This window comes from Vombatus ursinus, unplaced genomic scaffold (genome assembly GCF_900497805.2).
Source record: "Vombatus ursinus unplaced genomic scaffold, bare-nosed wombat genome assembly UNPS02014810.1, whole genome shotgun sequence".
NCBI classification, from domain to species: domain Eukaryota; kingdom Metazoa; phylum Chordata; class Mammalia; order Diprotodontia; family Vombatidae; genus Vombatus; species Vombatus ursinus.
In genome coordinates, this window is record NW_020954588.1 from 40013242 (window position 1) to 40025805 (window position 12564).

Below are 12564 nucleotides of genomic sequence, written 5' to 3' on the forward strand. Positions count from 1 at the left end.
TAATGGTGGTTCTAATTCACATCACCAACAATATATTAGTGTGCGGCACTGACTTTGCTCAGTCCTTCCAGTGTTGAACACTTCTCTCTTTTTTTCTTCTCTGCAAATTTGCCAGGTGTGAGGTAAAATTTGACTTGCATTCCTTTTATTAATGATATAGAAGGGTCTTTCATATGGTAGTTCATAGATTACAATTCTTCAGCAACAACAGATGAGAAAACTAAGGATGAATTATAGTTAGCAAGTAGCAGAGCGAGACTCACACCCACATCATCTGACTGCAGAACTAGAACTCACTACTCGATGATTTAGAATTCCGACTTTCACTTACTGAAGTCTGATATGTTAGATGACAGTGTCGGCCGTGATTTCCCATTTGTAAAATGGGAATAGAGTGGTGCTCTGAGGGTTATTTAGGCGGCCACGGGAGGCAGTGGGTTCCCCTCATTGCACGTCCAGCAAATCTGAGTGATCACTTGTTGAGTTTTTGTACTAAGGATTGATCAGGCATGGCTTGGACTACATGGCTCCTGAATTTTTTCCCAACTCTGAGATTATTTAGAACTGGATGGGACCTTAGAGGTAATCCAGTCCAACCCAGGATTTAACCTAGTTCCTCTGACGCCAAATCCAATCTTCGTTCCACTGGACCACGTCACTTTCTATTCTTTAGCTCTGTGGAGTGGAAATTGAGAGTTCTATTTTCTTTTGCCAATAATAATACTTTAGCTACTTTTGTTGTCTCAAATTGTGCCAAGGAAATATATCTAGCATTTTCAAATATTTTGATTCATTACGGGTCATGACTGAACTAAACTAGCCCATGAGCAGTCCCAGCAAGGAGCTAATAGTGACAGTTGGAAGCCATGTGAAGCCATGTTTTTATACCTTTTTCCTGGTAAGAAAGGGACTCCAAATGTTGATTACCAAGCAATCTGCTGTTTGTCTCTCCAGTATCAGTACATAATGGAAAAAAGAAATACATGTAGTCCTGAGCCTTACTTTAACCAGGAATCCTAAAGCCAAGTTTCTAATTTTAATTGATATATGTATATATATATATATGTGTGTGTGTGTGTGTGTGTCTGTGTGTGTGTGTGTGTGTGTATACACATACATATATATATATATATATCCCCCATTACACTCAACTCTGGAATTACACAAAGTGCTGAGTTCATTTTGGGAGAGAGTGGGACAGTAAAAAAAATAACAAATATTCATTAAGTACCTACTATGTGCAAGGCAGCAGTATAACATACTAGTAATAGCTAGCATTTATATAGTTCTTGAAAATATGCAAAGAGTTTTACATATATCTCACTTGATCCTCACAACAGCCCGTAAACTCCTCCCCCCCAATTTAACAAATGAGGAAACTGAGAAATAGAGTGATTTGCTTAAGGTCACACAGCTGATAAGTGCCTGAGGCAGGATTTGAACTCAGATCTTCCTGACTCCAAGTTCATCACTCTATCTTCTGGAGATGTCAGAGATGTCAAACTCAGCAGCTTGCATCACATGTTAAACTTAGAGGCCTGAATTACTCTCCCATACTGCCTGAACTAAATCAAAATGGATTTATCGCGATAAATAGAAATATAATAGAACATAGACAGTTAATATGTGGTTTTCTAAATCAAGAGGCAACCTGCAGGGATCTTTATGTATGGTTTGGTGACTCCCATTTCTATTTGTTTGACACCAGTGTTCTACATTCTTAGTTATCTCCATCTCCATTTCAAAGGGAACCTGGAGAAAGGGATGTCCCAAAAATCTAGAAAGAAGAGAATCGAGGAGGAAAGACTGATTGATCAATAGTGTCAATGACTGCAGAGAGGTCAAGGAGAATGAGGATTGAGAAAAGTTCATTGGATCTGGCGACTGAGAGATCATTAGGAACATTACTGACTTTGGACTTTGGTGGAGTGATAAAAATCAGAAGCCAGATTATAACAGGCTAAGAGGAGAGGAAGAAGAAAGAAAGTAGAGGCACCTTCTCAAGAAGTTTAGTTACAATGGACTGAAGAGATATGATGATAGTGGAAATAAAAGGATGAAGTGAGGGTCTTTTCAAGATGGGAGAGACATGGGCATGTTTATTGTTGTTGTTCATCCTTCATTCTGGAAGAGGAACAATGACCCCAGGAGGGTGATGTCTCGACTTGCAAGTGAATTGGATTTAAGTGAGGCAGAGGCACATTTGTAGGCAGTAGGGAATGAGCCAGTAGACAGGAAAATATTGAAAATAAGTAAAAGAGGGGGGATGATAGAGGGGACTGTCTGTTGGAGGAAATAGGACAGAATGGGATCACTTGTGCAGGTAGAGGGTGAGCCCTGGGAAGGAGTAAGGCCACCTCATCATGTGAGACAGGGGTGAAGGAGGGGAGAGTGGCAGAAAATATTTGAATGATAGGAGATGAGTAAGAGGGGAGAAGGGGGAGCTCATGGCAAATGGCCACAGTTTTTTTCTGTAAAATATGAAGGAAAGTTCTCAGTTGAGAGAGTGGAGAGATGGGAAGCCATGGGAAGTTTGAGGAGGGATATAAAAGTTTGGAGGAATTGCTGTAGAAAGAAGGATAGTGAGTTGAGAAGGGAAGTATAGTTGGATTGCCTAACAGCAGTGAGGGACCAGTTGAGGTTGTGTAACATAAATTCACAGTGGACTCAGAACAGTTGCCTGATTTTCTCCATTTTCATTTAGTAGCATGTGTTTAGGCATGAAGGTGATGAATGTTGGGAATGATCCAAGGCTGAGGCTTTGCTAGGAGTAGTCAGTGATATGTTAAGGGGGCTAGGAATTCAAGAGAGGAAGATAGTATAGAGTTGAATTGGTTCACAAAGGAGTCAAGATAGGGAAAAGAGGAGAGAGTGGCTAGTGCAGGAGAGATGGCCTGAGAGTGGACTGAGGGCTCAAGGGATTGGAGGTCATGTAGAGTAGGGTTACGAAAAGGAAGGCAGAAGGAGAGGTAGAAAGCCAACAGATTATGGGTCAGATGAGCATATTTCTTATAGCACAGTATATTCATGCACCACAAATCATTTATCTATTCTCCAACTGATTAAAAACATCTTTCTAATACTGATATTCTATGGCAATGTTATATGGTTGTGACTTATGGAACACTATCATCTTGGGGAAAATAAAATTAAAGATAATGGAAAGATACATGGCAGGTGCAAGTAAGTAGCAAAAGGTCCCAGAGGCGACTTGTGAGGATAGGAAGGACTGGGAAAGAAAAAGGGTCAATCATATAGCAAGAATGAGAGACAAGTGGTATGTTGGTACCCTCAGGATACTTAAAAAGCAAGGCCTTCATTGCATTGGGAAGATCTTCTATTAGGATTTATGGGAAAACATAGACAAGAATCACATATGGAACTGATCCAACCATTCTGGAGAGCAATTTGGAACTATGCCTAAAGTGCTATAAAACGGTGCATACCCTTTGATCCAGCAATACCACTATGAGGTCTGTATCCCAAAGAGATAAAAGAAAAAGGGAAAAAATATGTACAAACACATTTATAGCGGCTCTTTATCTGGTGGCAAAGTATTGGAAATTGAGGGGATGCCGGTCAATTGGAGAAGGACTGAACAAATTGTGGTATATGATTGTGATGGAATACTTTATCCTATAAGAAATGATGGGGGGGGGGGGAACAGCTAGGTGGTGCAGTGGATAGAGCACTAGCCTTGGAGTCAGGAGGACCTGGGTTCAAATCCAGCCACAGACACTTGACACTTACTAGCTGTGTGACCCTGAGCAAGTCACTTAACCCCGATTGCCTAGCAAAAAACAAAAAACAAAACAAGAAACGATGAGCAGGAAGGTTTCAGAAAAACCTGAGAAGATTTAGATGAACTGATGCAGAATAAAGTAAGTAGAACCAGGAGAGCAGTGTGTATAGTAACAGCAATATTGTTTGATGACCAAGTGTGAATGACTTAGTATTCTGATCAAAAAGTGATCCAAGGCAATTCCAAAGGACTTATGACAAAAAATGCTATCCATTTGCAGAGAAAGAACTGGTAGAGTCTGAATGCAGATCAAGGAGTACTTTTTTTTTTTTAACTTTATTTTTCTCTTGTGTTTTTTTTTTTGGTCTTTTTTTTTTTTTAAACAACATGGCTAATATAGAAATGTGTTTTATATGACTTCACATGTATAATCTATGTCAAATTGCTTGCCTTCTCAAAAAGAGGGAAGGCAAGGGAGGGAAGGAGATAATTTGGAACTTAAAATTTAAAAAAAATGCTAACAATTTTTACATGTAATTGAGAAATATTTAATGAAATGAATAAAAATATATTGGGGAGAAAAAAGAATCAAACATGATGAGAAGGCATGGTGGGAGTGCCCAAACCAGTGGAATTATACCAACTGCCAAGAGTCACTGCTTGATCAGTTAAGATATTGTGACTTGTTCAAATATGGAGACAGGGAAAATCAACTATATTGTCACATGCCAATAAGGAGCCAAAGTAGTCATTATGGAAAAGCTATTATCAAAATCATTAAAGAGATCTAATTTATGCTTAGGTTATTAAAACTAATTTATAATTGAAGGAAAATGTTCTTTCATAAATCCCTCTGAGTATATAAAAATTATGTTTGGAGTTCCACTGAAAATTTGAATTTCATGGTGGGGCTCCAAGATTTATATTAAGACATAAAATAGTACTTAGTTTAAGACAATATTGTTTTCCAAAATAGAAGACTTAACAGAATCCTAATTCTTTAATTTGATAATTTTCTTTCCTGTTGTCTGCTGTCACAGATCATAAGGCCATAGAATTAAGTCCAACCTCCCTCATCTTACAGATAAAGAAACAGCCTCAGAGAAGGAAGGAAAGTGACTTACTCAAAGTCATAAAAGAAGTGCCATTGACAACCACAAATTCAGTAAGCTGGAGAATTCGTTTTAATCCTTAGAATAAAAGATTCTTGGGTTTTTTTTTTCCTTTTAAAAGTGGATCGTAGTGTAGCCTCCCTTCCCCACCCCCCCAGCTCATTCCCCCAACTTGCACTAGCCGACTAGGTTCCAAGTGGACAATGATCACCTCGTCTTCCATTAGAGTTCTATGGGTAGCCCTGAGATGTTGGTGTTTCTAGGACTTTTGCTCTTGAGCCCTATCCGGTGTGCCCTTTATTGAGTATCAGGCGGACTTAATTAGCTTGTAGTAAGGCATTTACCAGTGTAATATGGTAAGAGCAGTTGGTGCAGAAACAATTTCCCCAAAAAAACTTGGGGAAAAAAGGGGAAGAGAGGGCTTAAATCTGTAAAGTATTATCAGGTAGCAAGGCACATGTGTAGAGAATATGTTTAGCCAAAATGTAAACTCACAACTCCCGGTGCCTGGAGGCCCTTTCTTGAGTCCATAGTCAACATTCTTTTCTGGTTCAAGGGGTCAGGTGCCTTGAAGCTACTTGGTTTCTTGGGTGGTTGTCTCTCTGTAGCTGCCTGTATTCGTGTTTGTCCTTGGCCTGTGTGTCTCTGCCAGGCTCTGAAGGTTGGTGCCCTTGCAGGGTCCTGAAGCTGCCCTTCTCTGTGTGCCTAATTTGCTTTTTTTTTTTTTAATTTTTTTTTATTTTTAGGCAATTGGGGTTAAGTGACTTGCCCACGGTCACACAGCTAGCAAGTGTCAAGTGTTTGGTCTGAGGCTGGATTTGAACACAGGTCCTCCTGACTTCAGGGCCGGGTGCTCTATCCACTGTGCCACCTAGCTGCCCCGCCTAATTTGCTTTTAGCATCCTTCAGAGGCACTGTTACCAGATCCAGGTGTGGGTGAAATCTTTCTGATGGCTCTGATGGATCTCCTGAATTCACAAAGTTATCTGTGGGAGGTGAGGGGGAGGAAGGAGATAGAGATTCTCTCTTCTTCCTCTCATCCCCAACCAAAGAGATTCCCTCTCAGGGGCTTGGCTGGACCCACTGCACCACTAGACTGGTCCGCTATTGGAACATGGGGTTTCAAATTGTCGTGTGTGTGTGTGTGTGTGTGTAATTCTTTCTGCCAGCCATAAAATATTTCCTGTGTGGCATCACCTTCTTCCATCTAATGATCCAAGTACTTCATTCCTCCCAAAGGAATGAAGGCCTCACTTTCACCTAGTTTATTCCTTTGAGTGATAGATTTGATGGAGAAGTCTAGGTTGTCTGTGTTGACATTAATTGGGGCAGGGGCACAAACTCCATCCCTTACAATAGTAACATAAATGTCGAGCCAGAAGAGAATTCAGAGACCATGCAGTCCAAGCCCCTTATAAAGGAGGAAACTAGAGAGGTTCCATGAATTGCCCAAGGACAGACAGGTAGAAAAGGTCAGAGGGTAGTTCTGAATCCAGGGCCTCTCATTGCAGAGTCAATGTTCTTTGTCTCCTTGTTGGAGTAGAAAAGATGTCCAGCATTTCATTTTTTTGTATTTTAAATTCTAATTTTCGGTTCCAAATGCTCTTTCTCATTTTATCCCCTTCCCTATCCATTGAGAAGGCAAGAAATACAATACCTATAAGAAGCATGAAGTCCCAGCGTTTCTTTAAAAAAACTGGTTTCTGCTCTTTAAAGGCAATGAAGCCAAGTCAGGAAAGAAGTACTTCCGTGGACGCTGACGGTGGTAGGAAACTATTTTCCGAGACACCTGTGAGGGCCACTTCGTCTGTGGAGAGTTTCCACACACAGAGACTTTGTTTTTTTAAAGTGATGTAGGCCTCCAACCAAGGTGCTGTTGTGTTATTGATAATGGTTCCTTTAAAAAGCGACTGATCATGACTAATAGCTCCCGCATTTAGCACATGGAAAGCAAGAATTGATGCTGAGGCTTGTAGCAACCACAGAACTCCCGGGTACAAATGGGAAGCAATTAGGTGTTCCTTCCAAAAGGCTGAGTGACCTGTGACAATAAGTGAAAATGACACCAGGAGGCCTTTGAGAGGAGTATTCCCTTCCGTGAAAAGGAAGGGCTGAAATGAAAACTGGACTCATTAGTAAACTTGCATGCCTAGAAATGGGGAATTAAGCCGTAGAAGCTGGGTTTGAATAATAGCTCTGTTCCTCCTGGCAGCAGGGCGCAGAGGAAAGGGTGCTGGTCTCTGGGTTGGAAAATGAGGGTTCAAGGCTGGACTAGGTTGTTTTCTGCCTGTGAGATCTCAGAGCAAGTCCTTCTCGCTCTAAATCTACGATCCTTTCTGAGTGACCTTGGGCAAGCCATTTCACCCTCTGGGCCTCAGTTTCCCCATCTGTGAAATGAGTGGCTCAAGCTAGATAGATGGTCTCTAATGACCTTTTCAGATCCCAAATCCTGTGATGGTGAAAAAATAAGATACCAGGATTTACAAAACATATGAACAGCACAGAGGACATATGGTCAAGTAGTGAGCATGCTGCCTGAGACTGGAGCCCAGCCTCTGCTGAGGAAAAGCAGAAAGTGGCGCTGGAGGCCCTCAGCTCTGATCCTTGCCTCTGGCGATCACTACCTGTATGACCCTGGGGCAGTCACTTAACCTCCAGGGACCTCAGCTTCCTCATTTGCAAAAAGAAAGGGTGGGCCTGGGGCTCTCATTCACCTCTGCATCTACGATCCAATGGGCGCAATGTTTAATTTCCAAGTCACTTAGTCTGGGACTCATCCATGAGAATCATCATATCTTCCTTCTCTTTCTCAAAAGGCTATTGTTTTGAGGATAAAATAAAAAAATGTGTGATAACACTTTGTCAACTGTAAAATTCTAGGCAAAGCATTATTAATTTATTGAACTTGAGGTAGTGAATAGAGAGCCATCCTTGGAGCCAGAAAGACCTAGGTTCAAATCCTGCCTGTGACACATACTAGCTATGTGACCCTTGGCAAGTCACTTAACTTTTCAAGGTTCTAGGTCAGAAGAGTCAAGTACACAGCCCACAACACTTTCAGCCTGAATCAAATGAAAATGTAATTGGGAAGGAAATATTTAACAAAATGAACAAAAATACATTAAGACATAGATAATATTAATATGAGGTATTCTAAGTCAACATGTGACCCTTCACGTTAGTGGCTCCTGTTTCTGTCGAGTTTGACCCCATTGTTATTGGTGACTCTGAGACTGGAAGTCACAGGGAAGTTATGAATGCCACTAGGAGAGGAAATTTCTTCATGGAAGGTGTCCTTGTGAATGAAATCTCAGTCCTTTCCCAGTTCTTTCATTGGTTCCATAGTTTCTAACTCCAGTTCTGACCTATCCTCTGAGCTCCAGACCCACAACTGCCTGGAGGACATCTCCCTCTGGGTCTCCCATTGGCTCCTAAAACTCGAAACATCCACACCAAGCCTTCTAGCTTTCGCCTCAAACTAGCTCATCTTTCTGATATCGAAATTGCTGTGAGTGGCACTGTTTGCCCCTTGTCCGACCCTTGAAACTTTGGGGTTGCCCTGGACCCTTCCCTCTCCACTGCTTACATTCAGAAGATTTGCCAAGTGCCAGAAGTTTTGCTTCTCCAATATCTCCTGCATGCAGCCCCTCCTCCCTATGCCCGCCTCCCCCTATACCCTAGTTTAGATTGTAAGCTCCTTGAGGTCAGGCACATCTTTGTCTTATTTGTATCCCCAGTGCTTAGCACAATGCCTGGCACAGAGTAGGTGCTTAATAAACATTTAGTGAATTGAATTGGATTGATACAGGACTCATTCACCTATGTAATTGGAATAGTTTTTTAATAAGTTGGCGTGATTCCAATCTTCTCCTTGTCCAGCCCATTCCTCACTTAGCAGTCACACTTGTCTTTCCTATGGATGGTTCTTGACATGTCACTCTCCTGCTCATATATTTTAAATGGCTCCCCACTGTCAACCAAACAAAGTTCAAATTCCTTCGCCTGCCATTCAATGCCCTCCACCATTTGTTGATAGTGTGCTTCTCTAGCAGTCTCTTACAGCAACTCCTTCCATGCGTGCTATACCCCAGGCAAATTGGCCCATTTACCATGTTTTACATACTGGCTTTGCTTTTCTACTCTCATGTCTTTTCTCATGCCATATTCCAGTGCTATAACCAGGGCAGGGTAACTGGGGCTGTGCTCCAGATTACCAGTATCTGTTGGGGGAAGGGCTCTTCTGACCTTTGAAAGTCTTCCAGCTGTCCAAGTTTCATACCGGCTCCACATCATGAAATATCCTACCCCTCTCTCCCAACCTGCCTTTCTCCCTTCCCCACTTTATTTCCTGCATACTGTTTCCCTTTCCCCACCCTTCCACCCGCATTATATACTTCCAGAGTTAACAGCTATGCTTTGGGGTTGGGGTTGGATTCTGGAAAGGACAAGCCACTCCTCCCAATGTTACAGCACCAGACTGGGGTAGATTTTCTCCTCAGGGCCCCATTTTCTTCAAATGAATTTGCTCTGGGCAAATTTATAGTTATGTGAATGTAGCTATTCTCCTGAGCCTGTGTTTAGAATACCCTCCATATGTCTCACTACCTGCTGAATTCCTATCCAGTCTTTTAAGTTCAGGTGACATTGTAACCTGCTTTATTAAGTTTTCCCCTCCAGCTGCTAAAGACCTTTTTCTTCGCCACGCTTGAACGGCACAAACTTGTTACTTAAACCTGTCTGGTGTATTCATATTATAGTTATTTGTGCATGTGCCCAATTAATTGTAAGCACCATTTATTTAAGATGACATCTTCTATAAACATTGTACAAGCCCTCCACTCTCACCCCCACCTCTACCTCAGTAGAGCTCAGTAGAAGCTTAATAAGTGCTCAATTCAGTTGAGTTTTGTGAAGCTTCTAAATAGATTATGGCAGCATAAGATAAAATTATGTAATAAATATATTGATTTATGATCTTTGTACTGGTCTCATTTCAATTTTATTACTTGTGTAAGCCAGATCATAAGAAGATATTTTATTTTACCTTTCCTTTAAACTATTTTATCCTTTACCTTTCCTTAAGCTATTATTATATCATTCCTGTCATTAACCACATGAAATACAAGTCAGTCGGTTCTTTATGGTTCAGGTAGCAGACTGTATAGCCTTTGTTTCACTTCTTTTTCTTCTTCCTCATTTTTTAATATCTCTTATTATGCCTCTGACCTATGGTGATTTTACCATCATTTACCACACAGTTTTACCTAAGGTAAAATTCCAAACCAGTGAAGCTTCAGAAGTGGATTTTCCAAATGCTTTGGGACTGAATACTTCTTGAAAACTTTTACCTCGACAGTATGTTTCATTGACTAAGATTGGAGGACTTTGTGGGCCAGAAGAAGTGAGCAAACTTTCCAGATCATTTGATCCACCATCTACCACCAATGCTCTCTAAACAGGTGATTTCGTGGGGAGCCAGTGACCCCACAAGACAACCTGTGCACAAAACTTAGGTGTCCTAGAAAAACTCAGCGAATGGTATCTCCTAGCCAGCTGGGGCCCACAGTAGGTACCAAAGGCCAAAGCCACAGGGGCTGTGGCTTTTCTCTGAGGAATGTGTATATATTTTGCTTTGGATCTGTAGGGTTAGTTTCATACTAATCATCTGTGCTGCTCATTATCACACACACGTGTGTGTATATACATGCACACACGTATATGCAATACACATACACATACCTATATATATACACACATACATACACATTTATATTTATATGTATGTATATTATGCATTGGCACAGCTACTAGAAAGGTAGATGGGGAGTCAGGAAGACTCATTGCCCTGAGTTCAAACAAATTTGAACTTGAGTTTGAATTTGAATTGAATTGAATTGAAATTCAAATTTGAATTTGAACTCAGATACTTAACTAGCTGGGAAAGTCACTTAATCCTGTTTGCCTCAGTTCCTCATCTATAAAATGAGCTGGAGAAGGAAATGGGAAAGCACTCCAGTATCTTTGCCAAGAATACACCAAATGGGGTCATGGAGAGTCAACCATGACTAAAAAGCAACTTAACAAAAAAAAAGTGTGTACAAAGTGTGTGTGTGTATATGTGTGTATATATGTATATATGTGTGGTATATATATATCATATATATATATACCACACATGTATCTATCATCGATCAATCTAAAATCAGTGCCACCTCTGACATGGCTTGATGAGTAACCTCTCCCTAGTTTTCTCACCACACAGCAATACCAGGGCAATGATTGGTGGGGAGATAAAGTATTATCTACTTCCTCTGCTCTCAAATTACCTTTAAGGTTTTTTTTTTTGTTATTGTTGTTTTTTTAGCATTGCATTTCATTGAGGTGGTAAAGGAGGAAGGATAGTAGGAGGATAGAGGACGATAGAGTCTCATTCACCTCTAAACTGATGCTGAACTTTTATCCTTCATCACATAGAAGAGGCCTCTTTGGGGCTTGGCTGGGGTCTGTAAAACGTTCTTATCTGTGTTTTCCCAGAGCTAAGGAGTAAAGCAACAACAATAATGAAGATGCCATTAATGGTAGCTATTAGTAGCATAACAGTAGCAATTAATAACTACTAAGTTTTCCCATGATGTTAGATTTTTACTTAATTTTCAACTCTCCCAAGTTACTAAGAATAACTAGCATTGATATAATACTTCAAGGTTTGCAAAGCACTCATCATATATATTAACCCACTTGATCCTCACAACAATCCTGTGAGGTCAGTGCTGTTATTATACGCATTTTATAGGTGAAGAAACTGATGTTGAGAGAGTCACATGGTTAGTGTCTGAGGGAGGACCTGAACTCAGGCCTTCCTAACTCCAAGTCAATCTCCACACTCTAAAGAAAGTGTTCTTATCTTAATCACTTGGTTTGTTTGTTTCGTGGATACCTTTGTCAGTTTGATGAAGCATACGGATCCCTTCTCAGAGGAATGTTTTTAAATGCATAAAATAAAATATACAAGATTATAGAAAGAAAAACCCATTATATTGAAAGAAAGTTGTCATTTTTTCCAACCAAGTTCACAGACCTCCTGAAATCTACCCAGGTTAAGATCTCTGCCTGAAGCGCGCTATCAATATAAGTATGATAAACAGACTAACATTTACTCAGGGCTTTCCTTTAGTATTTCATATCTGCAAGGTGTCCTGTGTCAATGAGATCGATCAGTAGGTAAGAACATGGGGTTACCAAATGGCACCAGAACATCAACAGAACTAAATATTAAAAAAGAAAATGCAACTTTTATATCCTTGTCCCTTTTGATTGGAGAACCAAACTGAACTTACTGGGATATTGTGGTGTCTTTAAAAATGTATCAAAGAACATTGTGTTAATCTGGAAAGAGTAGTGAGGTTAATAGAAGATCCTTTTTTCCAATCAGTGTTTTTCTTTTCCCCTGATTTCAAGTTTCTCTCCACTTGAGATAAACAATACATAAGAGCATTAATAGACCGATCAGCATTTATTAAGCACCTGCCATATGTCAAACACCATGTTAGGCACTTATGGTAAAAAAAAAAAAAAAAAGAAAGAAAGAAAAAAAAGAAAAACCCCACCCCTGCTCTCAAGGAGGTTACATTGTATCAGGGGAACCAATATGTATGACTGTAAGTGTAGCATATTTTGGACTTACTCTCAATTCATAACTGTGAGTACTCC